The 14,391-nt window shown below is 42.9% G+C and overlaps 1 protein-coding gene across 6 annotated transcripts in view; it reads left to right on the top strand.

Moving 5' to 3' along the window:
- atxn1a (ataxin 1a) overlaps positions 1-14,391 on the top strand; it is a 310,350-nt gene that overhangs the window by 46,404 nt on the left and 249,555 nt on the right. For 4 of the 6 annotated variants that reach the window (XM_072283646.1, XM_072283641.1, XM_072283637.1 and 1 more), the window contains exon 2: positions 14,077-14,273. The exons of 1 other annotated variant lie outside the window; for it this stretch is intronic. The gene's annotated coding sequence lies outside the window, so the exon portion shown is untranslated. The remainder of the gene's footprint in view (positions 1-14,076; positions 14,274-14,391) is intronic. One more of the 6 variants, XM_072283638.1, reaches the window with a different exon arrangement.

The following is a 14,391-nucleotide window of genomic DNA, read 5'->3' as shown; positions in this document are numbered from 1 at the left end:
ATATCCATTTTATTCTGTGCAGAAGGAACATACTTCTGTCTTCCATATGGTTATAAGAGGGAATTAAAAAATAGGATGACTAGGCCACTTGGTCCCCTAAGCCCACCCCACTTTTCAATATGATTGGGGCTGATCTCCTCTGTGCTAGTTCCTCAAAGCCTTAATTTCCTTGATTGACATATGTCAGTTTTGAAGTCTTCGACACTTCTGTAATGACCAACTTGGCTCACTGTGTCAAAACATCGTGAGTTCAAGTCCCGTCGAGAAATTTACAGGAGTACAAAAAGAATATTGCACCATTACAATGTCACTTCAGGCACAATTTTAAATAAGTGGCTTGTGTAGGTGGATAGATAAAGAGGATTTCAGTGCAATATTTGAAGAGAAGCAAGGAGCTTCCCTAACTAAACTTACTTCCTGAGGTTGAGGTATCCAAGAACTGACTGACTGGTTATTTGTCTTAGTTGCTGTGTTTGCCAACAGATCAATAGTAACCACAACTCAGGAGTGGTTATTTCATTTTGAGGTGCTTTGTGTGCTTTGAGAAGTGACACCATTCCAGCTTCATTAATATAAATTATTTCCAAATAGGAGTGTGTCCAACTGGGTGGTGTTCTCCCTCTCCTATATGATAGCCTCTCAATTGCTTCGTGGAGCGTTGTTTCTGTAAAATGAGGCATTGATGCTTTGCAAGAGAACATTTTGAATTGATTAAAGATTAGCTTTATTTTTTACATGTACATTGAAGCGTACAGTGAAATGCATCATTCAGATCAAGCCAGTGAGGATCGTGCTGGGTGTTTGTGTCTCAAATCAAGCCAGTGAGGATTGTGCTGGGCGCTTGTGTCTCAAATCCAGCCAGTGAGGATCGTGCTGGGTGTTTGTGTCTCAAATCAAGCCAGTGAGGATTGTGCTGGGTGTTTGTGTCTCAAATCAAGCCTGTGAGGATTGTGCCCACTAGGTACCACACTTCTTATGCCAGCGTAGCATGTCCACGACTCACTAACCCTATGTAGGTCTTTGGGATATAGGAGGAAACCACCGTGGTCACGGGAAGAATATACAAACTCCTTATGGGTACCGATGGGAATCGGAATCTGAATCAGGTTTAATATCACCGGCATATGTCATGACATTTGTTGTCTTTGTGGCAGCAGCACAATGCAATAGAGGGAAGAAATTGCAAATTACCGTAAATAAGTAGTGTAAAAATAGAAATAAAAAAGTAGTGAGGTAGTGTTCATGAATTCAATGTCCATTCAGAAATCAGATGGTGGAGAGGAAGAAGTTGTACCTGAATCATTGGGTGTGTGCCTTCAGGTTCCTGTAGCTCCCTCCTGATGGTAGCAATGAGAACAAGACATGACCTGGGTGATTGGGGTCCTTAATGATGGACACTGCCTTTTTGAGGCATTGCTCCTTGAAGATGACTTGGATGCTACAGAGGCTAGTGCCAACGGTGGATCTGACTGAGTTTACTGCTGTCTGCAGCTTATCTTGATCTTGTGCAGTAGCCCCCACACCCTCCATACCAGACGGTGATGCAGCCAGTTAGAATGCACGCTAAGGTACATCTGTAGAAATTTGCGAGTGTCTTTGGTGACATACCAAATCTCCTCAAGCTCCTAGTGAGGTATATGTCAGTGATATATATAACTGGATGGCACTGTAAAGTGATACACTAACCGTTTTACTACCTTGCTGCCCCGGTACAACGTAAAGAAAGATGTCCCTATTGTGTTTATTGTATTTACTATTAATAGATTATATTCTTTGAATAGAAAGATGTCGTAGATTTACATTAAAGTTAATTGGACCAAATAGAGAATTTGGGTGTTAATTCACCAGCATCTTGGCCCTTTCTCCCCGTACAACACTTGATTCTGTCAGCACGGTGAGGATGAGAAAATTGGCAGCCTCATTGTGGACAGTATTTGTAAAGTTCTGGAGAAGGATGCAGTGGTCCTTGCTGCAGCTGCATAAGGGAGGGCCCTCCGAACTATGGGCTGTCCCCAGGGGCAGATACTGACATAAACACCAAGTGTTGCTGGAGTTTGTCAACTTGATGAAAGAACTACTTTGAGCTGTCTGGAAGTTGTTGGTCTTCCAGTACCAGGAGACGTCCATAAAGCAGGGGCTGCCAACCTGGGGTCCGCAGAGCCCTCGGTTAACGGTAGGGGTCCACGGCATAAGAAAGGTTGGGAGCCCCTGCCCTAAGGGGATGCTGCTGAGTGACGTGCTCAGGAGCACATTATTGATTTGTTTATTTTTATTTAGAGATACAGCTCGGTAACAGGCCCTTACAGCCCAATGAGCCTATGTCACCCTGTTACAGCCATGCGACCAATTAACACATGTATGTCTTTGGAATGTGGGAGGAAACCAGAGCGCCGGGAGGACACCTGCGCAGTCATGGGAAGAGCATAGAAGCCCCTTGCATTCTGCAGTGGGAAAGGTACCCATGGATCGCAGGCGCTGTAAAGCGTTACGCTGACCGCTACAGTACGGTGCTGCACTTACATACTGGGATGCACTGAAGCTCTGTGCAGCCAATACGAAGTCTCGTGGAGAAGGGCTGCAGTTTAATGTTCTGCTGAGGAGGAGATGGGTCCTGTAAACCAGCCAGACATACACATGAGGGATGTGCTGTTAAAAGAGGCCATGATTGTGTATATACTGGTAGAGGATACACAGCTTATTGAATGTAAAGAAAACCACGTGGTGTATTGTTGAATATATTTTCATGAATAAAGTTCAGTTTTGAAATTTAAAAAGAAGACACTGGATTATGTCAGCTTCAGTAAAACAGAGTAGCAGGCGGAGAATCAAACTGGCAGCTGACACAGAGCTGTCCAGTAGTGTTTCCAGTGAAGAAGAAATTCTATCCCCTATTTCCGCATAATGCAAATTTGAGTTATAGAGTAACAGATTCCAAAGTTGCATGTGGACCTTGATTGGTGTCAGAGTTGTACGTGTCCTGATGGGTACCTCCTATAATGGGGAAGCCTGAATATAGTCAAGGGATATTTCAGGTTCCTTGTGCTGAAATTAATTATGCACCAAATACTTTCTAATTTTAACAGCGCTGTGAACAGCACAGTGCAGTCCAGGAGTTGTAAGCTATCAGTCTCTATTAAATCCTATTAAAAATGCTGTAAGGAGTTTCTCTGGCAAAACCTGGCACACTTTTTAGCTGGTGATAAGTTTAAATGCATGCTGAGTGAAAAGTTAGAATCTGAAGACTTGACCCCATTTTTTCATTATTGCTTGTTTTCGGGCATTGTCGTGTTTCAATATTACAACCACTCCTACCTTATATTCTGTTTTGTTTTTCTGGAGTAGATTTTTAGTTTCCGTAGTGCCTAAGGCTGTGATTAGAACCATTTAGTGTTGATAGTTTAACACGACAGCCACCCGTGCAGACTGAAGGAAGTGCTGTGTGCAGTCAAGGTACAGTCAAATGCTAATTATATAGAAAGCTTGGTATTGATTGAAATGAGGATAGTGTGGTAGATTAATATACTACACAAGGTAGTTACAATCTGTCTCACTGTTAAGATAATACTATTTATTCCACTGCTGTATGTTTACTCTAATCTTTTGGGCTGATGTTTTACAAAACAGGATTTGTTTAATACAGTGCTGTACTGCGATTCTGGCAATCAGAAAGTTCAATTAGTTCAATGCTTTCAATATCATTGCCGATACATTTGCTATATTATTGCGGATACATTTGCTTTATTGTTCTGTTTAACCTGAAACTGTGGATTGGCTGGAGGAGGTGGCGGTAGTGAAATTTCAACCTCTCAGTTACAGACTGCCTGGATGAAGCCTTGTTAATTGTACAAGTAAACAGACCAATAGTGTTAGTACTGGCATTTGGATAGTTCACGAAGCTTGTTTACAAGACATGCAGTGAATTGTTTATTGGAATCAGGCTGCTCATTACATAGGTAAACATAGTAGGTCACTGTTGTACACAGTGAGATCTATAAAATAGAAAACAGAGTGTATCTGTTTCTGATAATGTTTGTTGAGAAATAATGGTTAGCCTGGGAGTTTAGGAAGAGCCTGACTGTGTTGTTATAGAGATGATGAATAGCTAATGCCTGAAAGAGGCTCTAGAGTCAAGTGTCTTTCTGATCCAGAAGAGTACACGATCATGAGGTTCAAACCAACACCTTCTAACAGGGAGGGAAGAGCTCCAAGTACTTGAGCTGAGGTGATAGTTGGAATAAGGAGAAACATTCCAAGCTCCCAAAGCACTGGGATATTGTTGGTATCCTTTGGAAAGTTGTGAGCAACATGCCCATTATGTTTGGATATGCGCTTGCATCTGGTATGGTCCAGACAGGGGCTTGGGTCTCAGAAAACAATACATTTTAAACTCTATAATAAGATGCCCAAGTTGTAATGCTCTGAAGTTTTGGTTGGCATTCTGCCTAAATCGAGTCTTGTTTTTAGACATTTCCACCGTTGTCTTCCTCTGTAAAGAATGATATTTGTTACACGACTTTACGGACACCTGAAATGTTATGATACAGGCTGACAAATATGTATGAGAAAGTTTTTAATGACAGTCATTTTAAAAGTAAATTTTTTATTTATAATCTTTAATCGCTGCTTAGTTAACCACATTATAAAGCCAATCCAGGTAAGTTGAGTAGCTGGCATCAAGGAATGCTTTGTTTCCTGCAACCAAACAACACAGTGTGAACTTTGAGCTCTGCCATCTCTCCAGAAATACTGTATGAGCACTGAGCAACTGTGCACATGAGCCTGTCAGGATTATTAGACTTTGCTATGCATAACCTTTATTTTAACCTGCAATCACACAGCCTCCAATACCACATCACACCCTGCAGCACTCCTTTGCAAGCTCTCATTTTTGCCAGGTTTGTTGCTAATTGTAATATCTTTAATTAGCCACAGATCTGTTTCAAGTAGTTTTGTCAAATAATTGGCAGCCAGCAAGCAAAACCAGACCCTTATTTGCTTATTTTGTAGCTGTGTCTAACCTGCAGGTACATTTACAGGTGTATAGTTTGTGTTAGTGAGCCCTGATTTGCTGCTTCAAGCCTTGAATTCAAAGCTAAAAATAAACAATCCCAAAGCATAGAGAAACTAAACCCACTGCACACAGAAAGGAAGAGCAAAGCAACAGCAATTTGCCAGCCAGCAGTGGCTAGGCATTATGGGTATTGCTTCAGGACAAAAATAGTATTGGTGATGTAACAGCAGCTAGAGTACTCCATGTCTGTGTGAAAGCAAAAGGAACACAACTGGAGATTAACTGTTTGAATATTTACTGTACTCTTGTTTTTTTCTCTCAGAGGAAAACATTTACACAGAGGATGGAAGTTGGAAATATTAACAAGTAGCACAGTGTGGTTACGTGCCTCATGTTAACTTCATTAAGCCTGGTCCTACATTTCCTGATTTTTGTCCCAGTCATGTGCACAAAAGCTTCAGTGTCAAGAGCTGCATGTTAGTTGTTTTGGGGAAAACTACCCAATGAGCTCTGCAAATATTATAAGGAAGCCTGGTCTTAACTGGGCTGCAGGAGGACTGAAGTTCAACCTTGCTTTTGATAAATTCTTTTGAACTGCTTATTTCAAGTGGTCTCTCCTTTCGCCGCAGACCCACTTGATGGATTCCACAGCATAATCTCCACATCTACTCCCCCATCTCTTCCATTCTGAGATCCTGCAATACCAGGACTGTTTTGTTACTTCCCAGAATTGTCTTTCTATTCCACCACCCGCTTCCCCACCCCATGGCCAACTCCTCTCTTGTCTGCCCACCCGCCCCCCATCCAATAATCATATCTCCTCCACTGTTGCATTTCCTCCATATCTCAGCTATTGTGCTCTGTGCTTCCTTCTGTTCTCCATTAAGGGTTAGGATTCAGGTTGGGGTAGGTCACTGTAATGTGGCCTCCTCTATTTCTGGCTGACGACTCAACTTCTGGGCCAAAGCAGGTGGTTCTTGTCTCTCTGTAATGAGAATAGCATGAGGGTTTGGTCACACTGACAGTGGGGGGGGGGGGGTGTGCGGGGATTGTGGCACAGAGGCGGGAGCATCAGACTAAGACCATCTTAGTAGCAGAAGGGATTTTAGTTGAGGTGCATGAAATACAAGAAGGGGGTTTGATAGGAATATCTCATCAATTTCACTGATTTCTGCAGACTATCCAGTTTGCCCGGGGGAAGCGACAGTGGCCGTGCCTCCGGCACAGAGTCTGGCCCTGTAGCTCAGAAGGGTAGGGCAAGGAAGAGGAGGGCAGTTGTGATAGGGGACTCGATAGTAAGGGGGTCAGATAGGTGATTCTGTGGACGCCGTCCAGAGACCCGGATGGTAGTTTGCCTCTCTGGTGCCAGGGTCCGGGATATTTCTGATCGTGTCCAAGATATCCTGAAGTGGGAGGGAGAGGAGCCAGAGGTCGTGGTACATGTAGGTACCAATGACATAGGTAGGAAAAGGGATGAGGTCCTGAAAGGAGAATATAGGGAGCTAGGAAGGGAGTTGAGAAAAAGGACCGCAAAGGTAGTAATCTCGGGATTACTGCCTGTGCCACGCGACAGTGAGAGTAGGAATGCGATGAGGTGGAGGATAAATGCGTGGCTGAGGGATTGGAGCAGGGGGCAGGGATTCAAGTTTTTGGATCATTGGGACCTCTTTTGGTGCAGGCGTGACCTGTACAAAAAGGATGGGTTACACTTGAATCCTAGAGGGACCAATATCCTGGCAGGGAGATTAGCGAGGGCTACTGAGGTGACTTTAAACTAGAATGTTTGGGGAGGTGGGAATCAAATTAAAGAGGCTAGGCGTGAGGAGGTTAGTTCACAACAGGGGGATGGGATCCAGTGCAGAGAGACAGAGGGGTGTAAAGTGAGGGTAGAAGCAAAAAGTACTAAGGAGAAAAGTAAAACTGGCAGGCTGACAAATCCAGGGCAAGCATTAAAAAGGGCCACTTTTCAACATAATTGTATAAGGGCTAAGAGAGTTGTAAAAGAGCGCCTGAAGGCTTTGTGTGTCAATGCAAGGAGCATTCGTAATAAGGTGGATGAATTGAAAGTGCAGATTGTTATTAATGATTATGATATAGTTGGGATCACAGAGACATGGCTCCAGGGTGACCAAGGATGGGAGCTCAACGTTCAGGGATATTCAATATCCAGGAGGGATAGACATGAAGGAAGGGGAAGTGGGGTGGCGTTGCTGGTTAAAGAAGAGATTAACGCAATAGAAAGGAAGGACATAAGCCGGGAAGATGTGGAATCAATATGGGTAGAGCTGCGTAACACTAAGGGGCAGAAGACACTGGTGGGAGTTGTGTACAGGTCACCTAACAGTAGTAGTGAGGTCGGAGATGGTATTAAACAGGAAATTAGAAATGTGTGCAATAAAGGAACAGCAGTTATAATGGGTGACTTCAATCTATATGTAGATTGGGTGAACCAAATTGGTAAAGGTGCTGAGGAAGAGGATTTCTTGGAATGTATGCGGGCTGGTTTTTTGAACCAACATGTCGAGGAACCAACTAGAGAGCAGGCTATTCTGGACTGGGTTTTGAGCAATGAGGAAGGGTTAATTAGCAATCTTGTCGTGAGAGGCCCCTTGGGTAAGAGTGACCATAATATGGTGGAATTCTTCATTAAGATGGAGAGTGACATAGTTAATTCAGAAACAAAGGTTCTGAACTTAAAGAGGGGTAATTTTGAAGGTATGAGACGTGAATTAGCTAAGATAGACTGGCAAATGACACTTAAAGGGTTGACGGTGGATATGCAATGGCAAGCATTTAAAGGTTGCATGGATGAACTACAACAATTGTTCATCCCAGTTTGACAAAAGAATAAGTCAAGGAAGGTAGTGCACCCATGGCTGACAAGAGAAATTAGGGATAGTATCAATTCCAAAGAAGAAGCATACAAATTAGCCAGAGAAAGTGGCTCACCTGAGGACCGGGAGAAATTCAGAGTTCAGCAGAGGAGGACAAAGGGCTTAATTAGGAAGGGGAAAAAAAGATTATGAGAGAAAACTGGCAGGGAACATAAAAACTGACTGTAAAAGCTTTTAAAGGAAAAGACTGGTAAAGACAAATGTAGGTCCCCTTCAGACAGAAACAGGTGAATTGATTATGGGGAGCAAGGACATGGCAGACCAATTGAATAATTACTTTGGTTCTGTCTTCACTAAGGAGGACATAAATAATCTTCCAGAAATAGTAGGGGACAGAGGGTCCAGTGAGATGGAGGAACTGAGCGAAATACATGTTAGTAGGGAAGTGGTGTTAGGTAAATTGAAGGGATTGAAGGCAGATAAATCCCCAGGGCCAGATGGTCTGCATCCTAGAGTGCTTAAGGAAGTAGCCCAAGAAATAATGGATGCATTAGTGATAATTTTTCAAAACTCGTTAGATTCTGGACTAGTTCCTGAGGATTGGAGGGTGGCTAATGTAACCCCACTTTTTAAAAAAGGAGGGAGAGAGAAACCGGGGAATTATAGACCGGTTAGCCTAACGTCGGTGGTGGGGAAACTGCTGGAGTCAGTTATCAAAGATGTGATAACAGCACATTTGGAAAGCGGTGAAATCATCGGACAAAGTCAGCATGGATTTGTGAAAGGAAAATCATGTCTGATGAACCTCATAGAATTTTTTGAGGATGTAACTAGTAGAGTGGATAGGGGAGAACCAGTGGATGTGGTATATTTGGATTTTCAAAAGGCTTTTGACAAGGTCCCACACAGGAGATTAGTGTGCAAACTTAAAGCACACAGTATTGGGGGTAAGGTATTGATGTGGATGGAGAATTGGTTAGCAGACAGGAAGCAAAGAGTGGGAATAAACGGGACCTTTTCAGAATGGCAGGTGGTGACTAGTGGGGTACCACAAGGCTCAGTGCTGGGACCCCAGTTGTTTACAATATATATTAATGACTTGGATGAGGGAAGTAAATGCAGCATCTCCTAGTTTGCGGATGACACGAAGCTGGGTGGCAGTGTTAGCTGTGAGGAGGATGCTAAGAGGATGCAGGGTGACTTGGATAGGTTGGGTGAGTGGGCAAATTCATGGCAGATGCAATTTAATGTGGATAAATGTGAAGTTATCCACTTTGGTGGCAAAAATAGGAAAACAGATTATTATCTGAATGGTGGCCGATTAGGAAAAGGGGAGGTGCAATGAGACCTGGGTGTCATTATACACCAGTCATTGAAAGTGGGCATGCAGGTACAGCAGGCGGTGAAAAAGGCGAATGATATGCTGGCATTTATAGCGAGAGGATTCAAGTACAGGAGCAGGGAGGTACTACTGCAGTTGTACAAGGCCTTGGTGAGACCACACCTGGAGTATTGTGTGCAGTTTTGGTCCCCTAATCTGAGGGAAGACATCCTTGCCATAGAAGGAGTACAAAGAAGGTTCACCAGATTGATTCCTGGGATGGCAGGACTTTCATATGAAGAAAGACTGGATGAACTGGGCTTGTACTCGTTGGAATTTAGAAGATTGAGGGGGGATCTGATTGAAACGTATAAAATCCTAAAGGGATTGGACAGGCTAGATGCAGGAGGATTGTTCCCGATGTTGGGGAAGTCCAGAACAAGGGGTCACAGTTTGAGGATAAAGGGGAAGCCTTTTAGGACCGAGATTAGGAAAAACTTCTTCACACAGAGAGTGGTGAATCTGTGGAATTCTCTGCCACAGGAAACAGTTGAGGCCAGTTCATTGGCTATATTTAAGAGGGAGTTAGATAGGGCCCTTGTGGCTACGGGGATCAGGGGGTATGGAGGGAAGGCTGGGGCGGGGTTCTGAGTTGGATGATCAGCCATGATCATAATAAATGGCGGTGCAGGCTCGAAGGGCTGAATGGCCTACTCCTGTACCTATTTTCTATGTTTCTATGTTTCTATGTCTAATCCGTGCAGTTGGGCATCCTCTCCTCCAGATGATAAGTCTATAGGCATGACAATTACCTGTTACCTTCTCCTATAGGGAAGGATATTGGTGAGTGCGCTGGACTGCGTGTAAAAGTTACTCATGTTTGAATGGATGGAATTGTATGGAATGTGTGAGCATTGGAGTGGTGATGAGTGTGTAACTATTATACTGTAAGTTGTTGGAGATTCAGACATTTGGCCCTTCCACTGTGATCTTGACTGGACTTGTGAGGTTGTAAAACTGTTCCCTGAGCACCAGCTGCCCTTCTTTTGATGGGTTGCTCTGTACCAGAGATGGTAGAGCCTGCTGCTGTGCGTGGGCCTGGAGAGTATTGTCCAGGTTATTTTCTGCATTTTGGATTTGGACTTTGGACTGTAGACTCTATTTTTCAGTTTTATAATTATTATATTCTGTGTTTTTTCACCTGATCTTCTCAATTTCTTTTTGTGCGTGAGGAGGGACTTGGGAGTCAAGATGCCTGATCTATTTTGTTCGTTTCTTTGTGTGGAGAGGTGGCATTTGGGGTCAATGTGACTGTTTTGTTTTTGTTTGTTTGTTGTGTGGGGAGGGGGGATTTGGGGGTTAATGTGTTTGATTCATTTTGCTGGTTTTTGTGTGGGGAGGGGGGATTTGGGGGTTACTGGCCTGACCATTTTTCTTGTTTTTAGTGTGGGGAGGGAATTTGGGGGTTAACGGCCTGACCGTTTTGCTGGGTTTTTTTGTGTGGGGGTGATTTGGGGGTTGATGCGCCTGTTCTGTTTTTGTTCTTTTTTTTGTGGGGTGGCGGGATTTGGAGGTTGACGATTGTGCTGCCTTTTTTTTCTTTTTCTTTCTTGTCTTCATGGCTAACTGGAAAACTGAAGAATTTGAGAGTTGTATGGTTTGGTAATGAGTGAACCTATGAACTAAGAGGATTGTATTCCTAGCTTTCACCTTCTCCTATTCCCAACATCATTTAACTTCTTGGTCTCCTGGGTTGCCAAAGATGAGGAACTCATTCATGCTCTTTGCATCCTCAACCGAGATATTCTGGTCAACTCGACTGGGTACCTACTCCCTGATCAGCCCTGCCACCTTTCACAGCAGCAAAAACTTCACAATGACAGAGATTGGTGCTCGGATGTAGTACACATCTCCCCTTTAAGAACAGCAAGCCCAGAATGTTGGTTGGTTTCAGCCAGTGAAAGGATATGTGAAATGATTTGTGTTGAATTTGCATGGATGAAGAAAAACATCATGATTCACAGCTTTCCACAAGTGCACAGATGGAAAGCGTGCAACAACACAACCCGAACCACTGCAACGTGAAGGTGCAGGGCCATTTTAGACCGAGCTGTAATAAAATTTTCAGCTGTTGCATGGAATCGACTGCTCATGTGTTAGTGGGACAAAATAATGTGGAAATACTGTCAGATATTCAGATTAAAAGCAGAGAGATGACACCCTTTAGATGTTCTAAAGTACAAAACATCCAATATTTTGAAGTGCAGGCACTTTAGTTATGAGTGGCCCAAAACAACAAATGATATTAATAACATTTATTCTACATTATGTAGCATTGATTGAAAGCTATAACAGTAATTGTGGTCAGAATGGATGCCTGCACTTTGTAAGTGAAACCTACAGTGCCTATAAAAAGTGTTCACTCCCTCCCCCCACCAAAAGTTTTCATGTTTTACAACATCGAACCACAGTGAATTTAATTTGGCTTCTTTGACACTGATCAACAGAAAAAGATTCTTTCATGTCAAAGTGACAACAGACCTCATCAAAGTGATCTAAATTAATTACAAATATAAAGCACAAAATAATTGTTTGCGTAAATATTCACCCCCTTCAAGTCAGTATTTAGTGGGTGCACCTTTGGTGGCAATTACAGCCTTGAATCTGTGTGGATAGGTCTCAATCAACTTTGCACATCTGGACACTGCAATTTTTCCCCATTCTTCTTTACAAAACTGCTCAAGCTCTGTCAGATTGCTTGGGGATCATGAGTGAACAGCCCCTTTCAAGTCCAGCCACAAATTCTCAATTGTCTGGACTCTGACTTGGCCACTCCAGGACGTAAACTTTGTTGTTTTGAAGCCATTCCTGTGTAGCTTTGGCTTTATGCTTAGGGTCATTGTCTTGCTGGAAATCATATCTCCCAAGTTGCAGTTCTCTCGCAGACTACATCAGGTTTCCCCTGTACTTTGCTGCATTCATTTTACCCTCTACCTTCACAAGCCTTCCAGGGCCTGCTGCAGTGAAACATCCCCACAGCATGATGCAGCCACCACCATGCTTCACGGTGGGGATGGTGTGTTTTTGATGAGGTGCAGTGTTTGGCATATGCTGATGTTCAAGAAGCTCAATTTTGGTTTCACCAGACCATAGAACCTTTTTCCAGCTGACTCCGGAGTCTCCCACATGCCTTCTAGCAAACTCTAGCAGAGATTTCATGCGAGTTTTTCTCAATAGTGGCTTTCTCTTTGCCACTCTCCCATAAAACTACGACTGGTGAAGCACCTGGGCAACAGTTGTTGTATGTGCAGTCTCTCCTATCTCAGCCACTGAAGTTTGTAACTCCTCCAGAGTTGTCATAGGTCTCTTAGTGGCCTCCCTCATACGTCCCCTTCTTGCACAGTCACTCAGTTTTTGAGGATGGCCTGCTCTAGGCAGATTTACAGCTGTGCCATATTCTTTCCATTTCTTGATGATTGACTTAACTGTACTCCAAGGGATATTTAGTGACTTCTGCTTTTCAATAACCTTTTCATGGAATTGCTTGGAGTGTTCTTTTGTCTTGGGGTACATTTTACTGAGGTACTGACTCACCAGCAGTTGGACCTTCCAGATACAGGTGTATTTTTGCTACAATCAATTGAAACACCCCGACTGCACACAAGTGATCTCTATTTTACTAATTATGTGACTTCTGAAACCAATTGGCTGATTTGATGTGTCACATTAAAAGGAGGGGGGGAATGAATAGTTAGGCTATCAATTATTTTGTATTTTATACTTGTGATTAATTTAGATCACTTTGTAGAAATATGTTTTCACTTTGACATGGAAGAGTCTTTTTCTGTTGATCAGTGTCAAAAAAAAGCCAACTTAAATCTACTGTGATTCAATGTTGTAAAACAATATACATGAAACTTCTAAGGTGGGTGAATACTTTTTATAGGGACTGTAGTTTGGATGGAAACTGCCTATTTCAAGGAAAGCCACAGACCTAACTTTAATCCAGAGAATGCTGGAAATACTTAGCAAGGCAGGAAGCGTCTGTGGAAAGAGCAATAGGGCTACCCTTTCAGGTTGATGACTTTTGATCAGAACTCAGAAGAGTTAGAAACTAGACATGTTTTAAGTTGCTGGGAGAGGAGGAGTAGTGGATAGAACAAAGGGAATGTCTAAGGTCAAGTGCAAATATATTTTTTGCTGAGGGATTAATGAAAGACTGAAGGAGAGGTAGTAGAGAGAGAGAGAGAAAAAGGGTAGAGAAACAAAAAAAAGGCTAGAATTGTAGAGAATACAGTGAAATGACAGGTAAAGGAGAAAGCTGGAAAAAACCCAGTTGTGCACAGGATCCACAGAGTTAATATCACAGGTCGATGACCTTATATCAGAGCTGCCTCAGTCCACCCCAAACTGGAAAGACTGGATATATGAAATAGTTGAATATATTGTTGAGTCCGAGGGCTGTAGCCTGCTGGGAAGGAAGATAGGGTGTTCCTTGAGCTTGCACTGGGCTTTGCTAGAACTGAGAGGCCAAAGATAGTGTGGGATTGCGACGGAAAATGAGAGTAACAGGTGACTGGAAGCTCAGAATCACCTTTGGGATCTGATTGGAGGTGGTTCTGTAAAGCATCACCCAACCTACATTCAATTTCTCCGGAAGAGTGGAGACAAATTTTGTTTTTTTCTTGCCTTCCTTTATTCTCTCGCTACTTAAATCTCCAGTTCAAATTGGTTGCCGTTAACACCTCAGCCAATCTGTGTCATACCTGTTTTCTGGTGAAATGCATGAAATGTTAAGTTTTTTTTTCTCCCCCCACACATGCAGTCTGCTTACGACAACAGTATTTGCAAATGTTGCTTGGAGAGAGAGAAAATGCATACCTTGATGCTTTTCTCTTGCACTCTTTCAGGTGCCTGATGTTGGGTGTCCTGTGGATTTGTCTGAGGAAAGCTGAGGTGAGACATTAAGGAAGACCACCTGCCTCCTCATTCCACCAGTCAATGCTAGCCATGCATCTATTCCATCTTCAGCCACAGGACTGGCAAATCAGAAGCCCCAACATGATATTCCTCTTCATTAATGAATATCAATCAGAATCAGAATCAGGTTTAAAATCTCTGTTATATGTTGTGAAATTTGTTGCATTTGCAGCAGCAGTACATTGCAATACATAATAATAAAATGGTGAATTACAGTAAGTGTAGATGTTAACTAGTTCAATAAG

The sequence above is a fragment of the Mobula birostris genome, chromosome 19 (assembly GCF_030028105.1).
Source record: "Mobula birostris isolate sMobBir1 chromosome 19, sMobBir1.hap1, whole genome shotgun sequence".
NCBI classification, from domain to species: domain Eukaryota; kingdom Metazoa; phylum Chordata; class Chondrichthyes; order Myliobatiformes; family Myliobatidae; genus Mobula; species Mobula birostris.
This window is presented reverse-complemented; position numbering and strand designations above follow the sequence as displayed.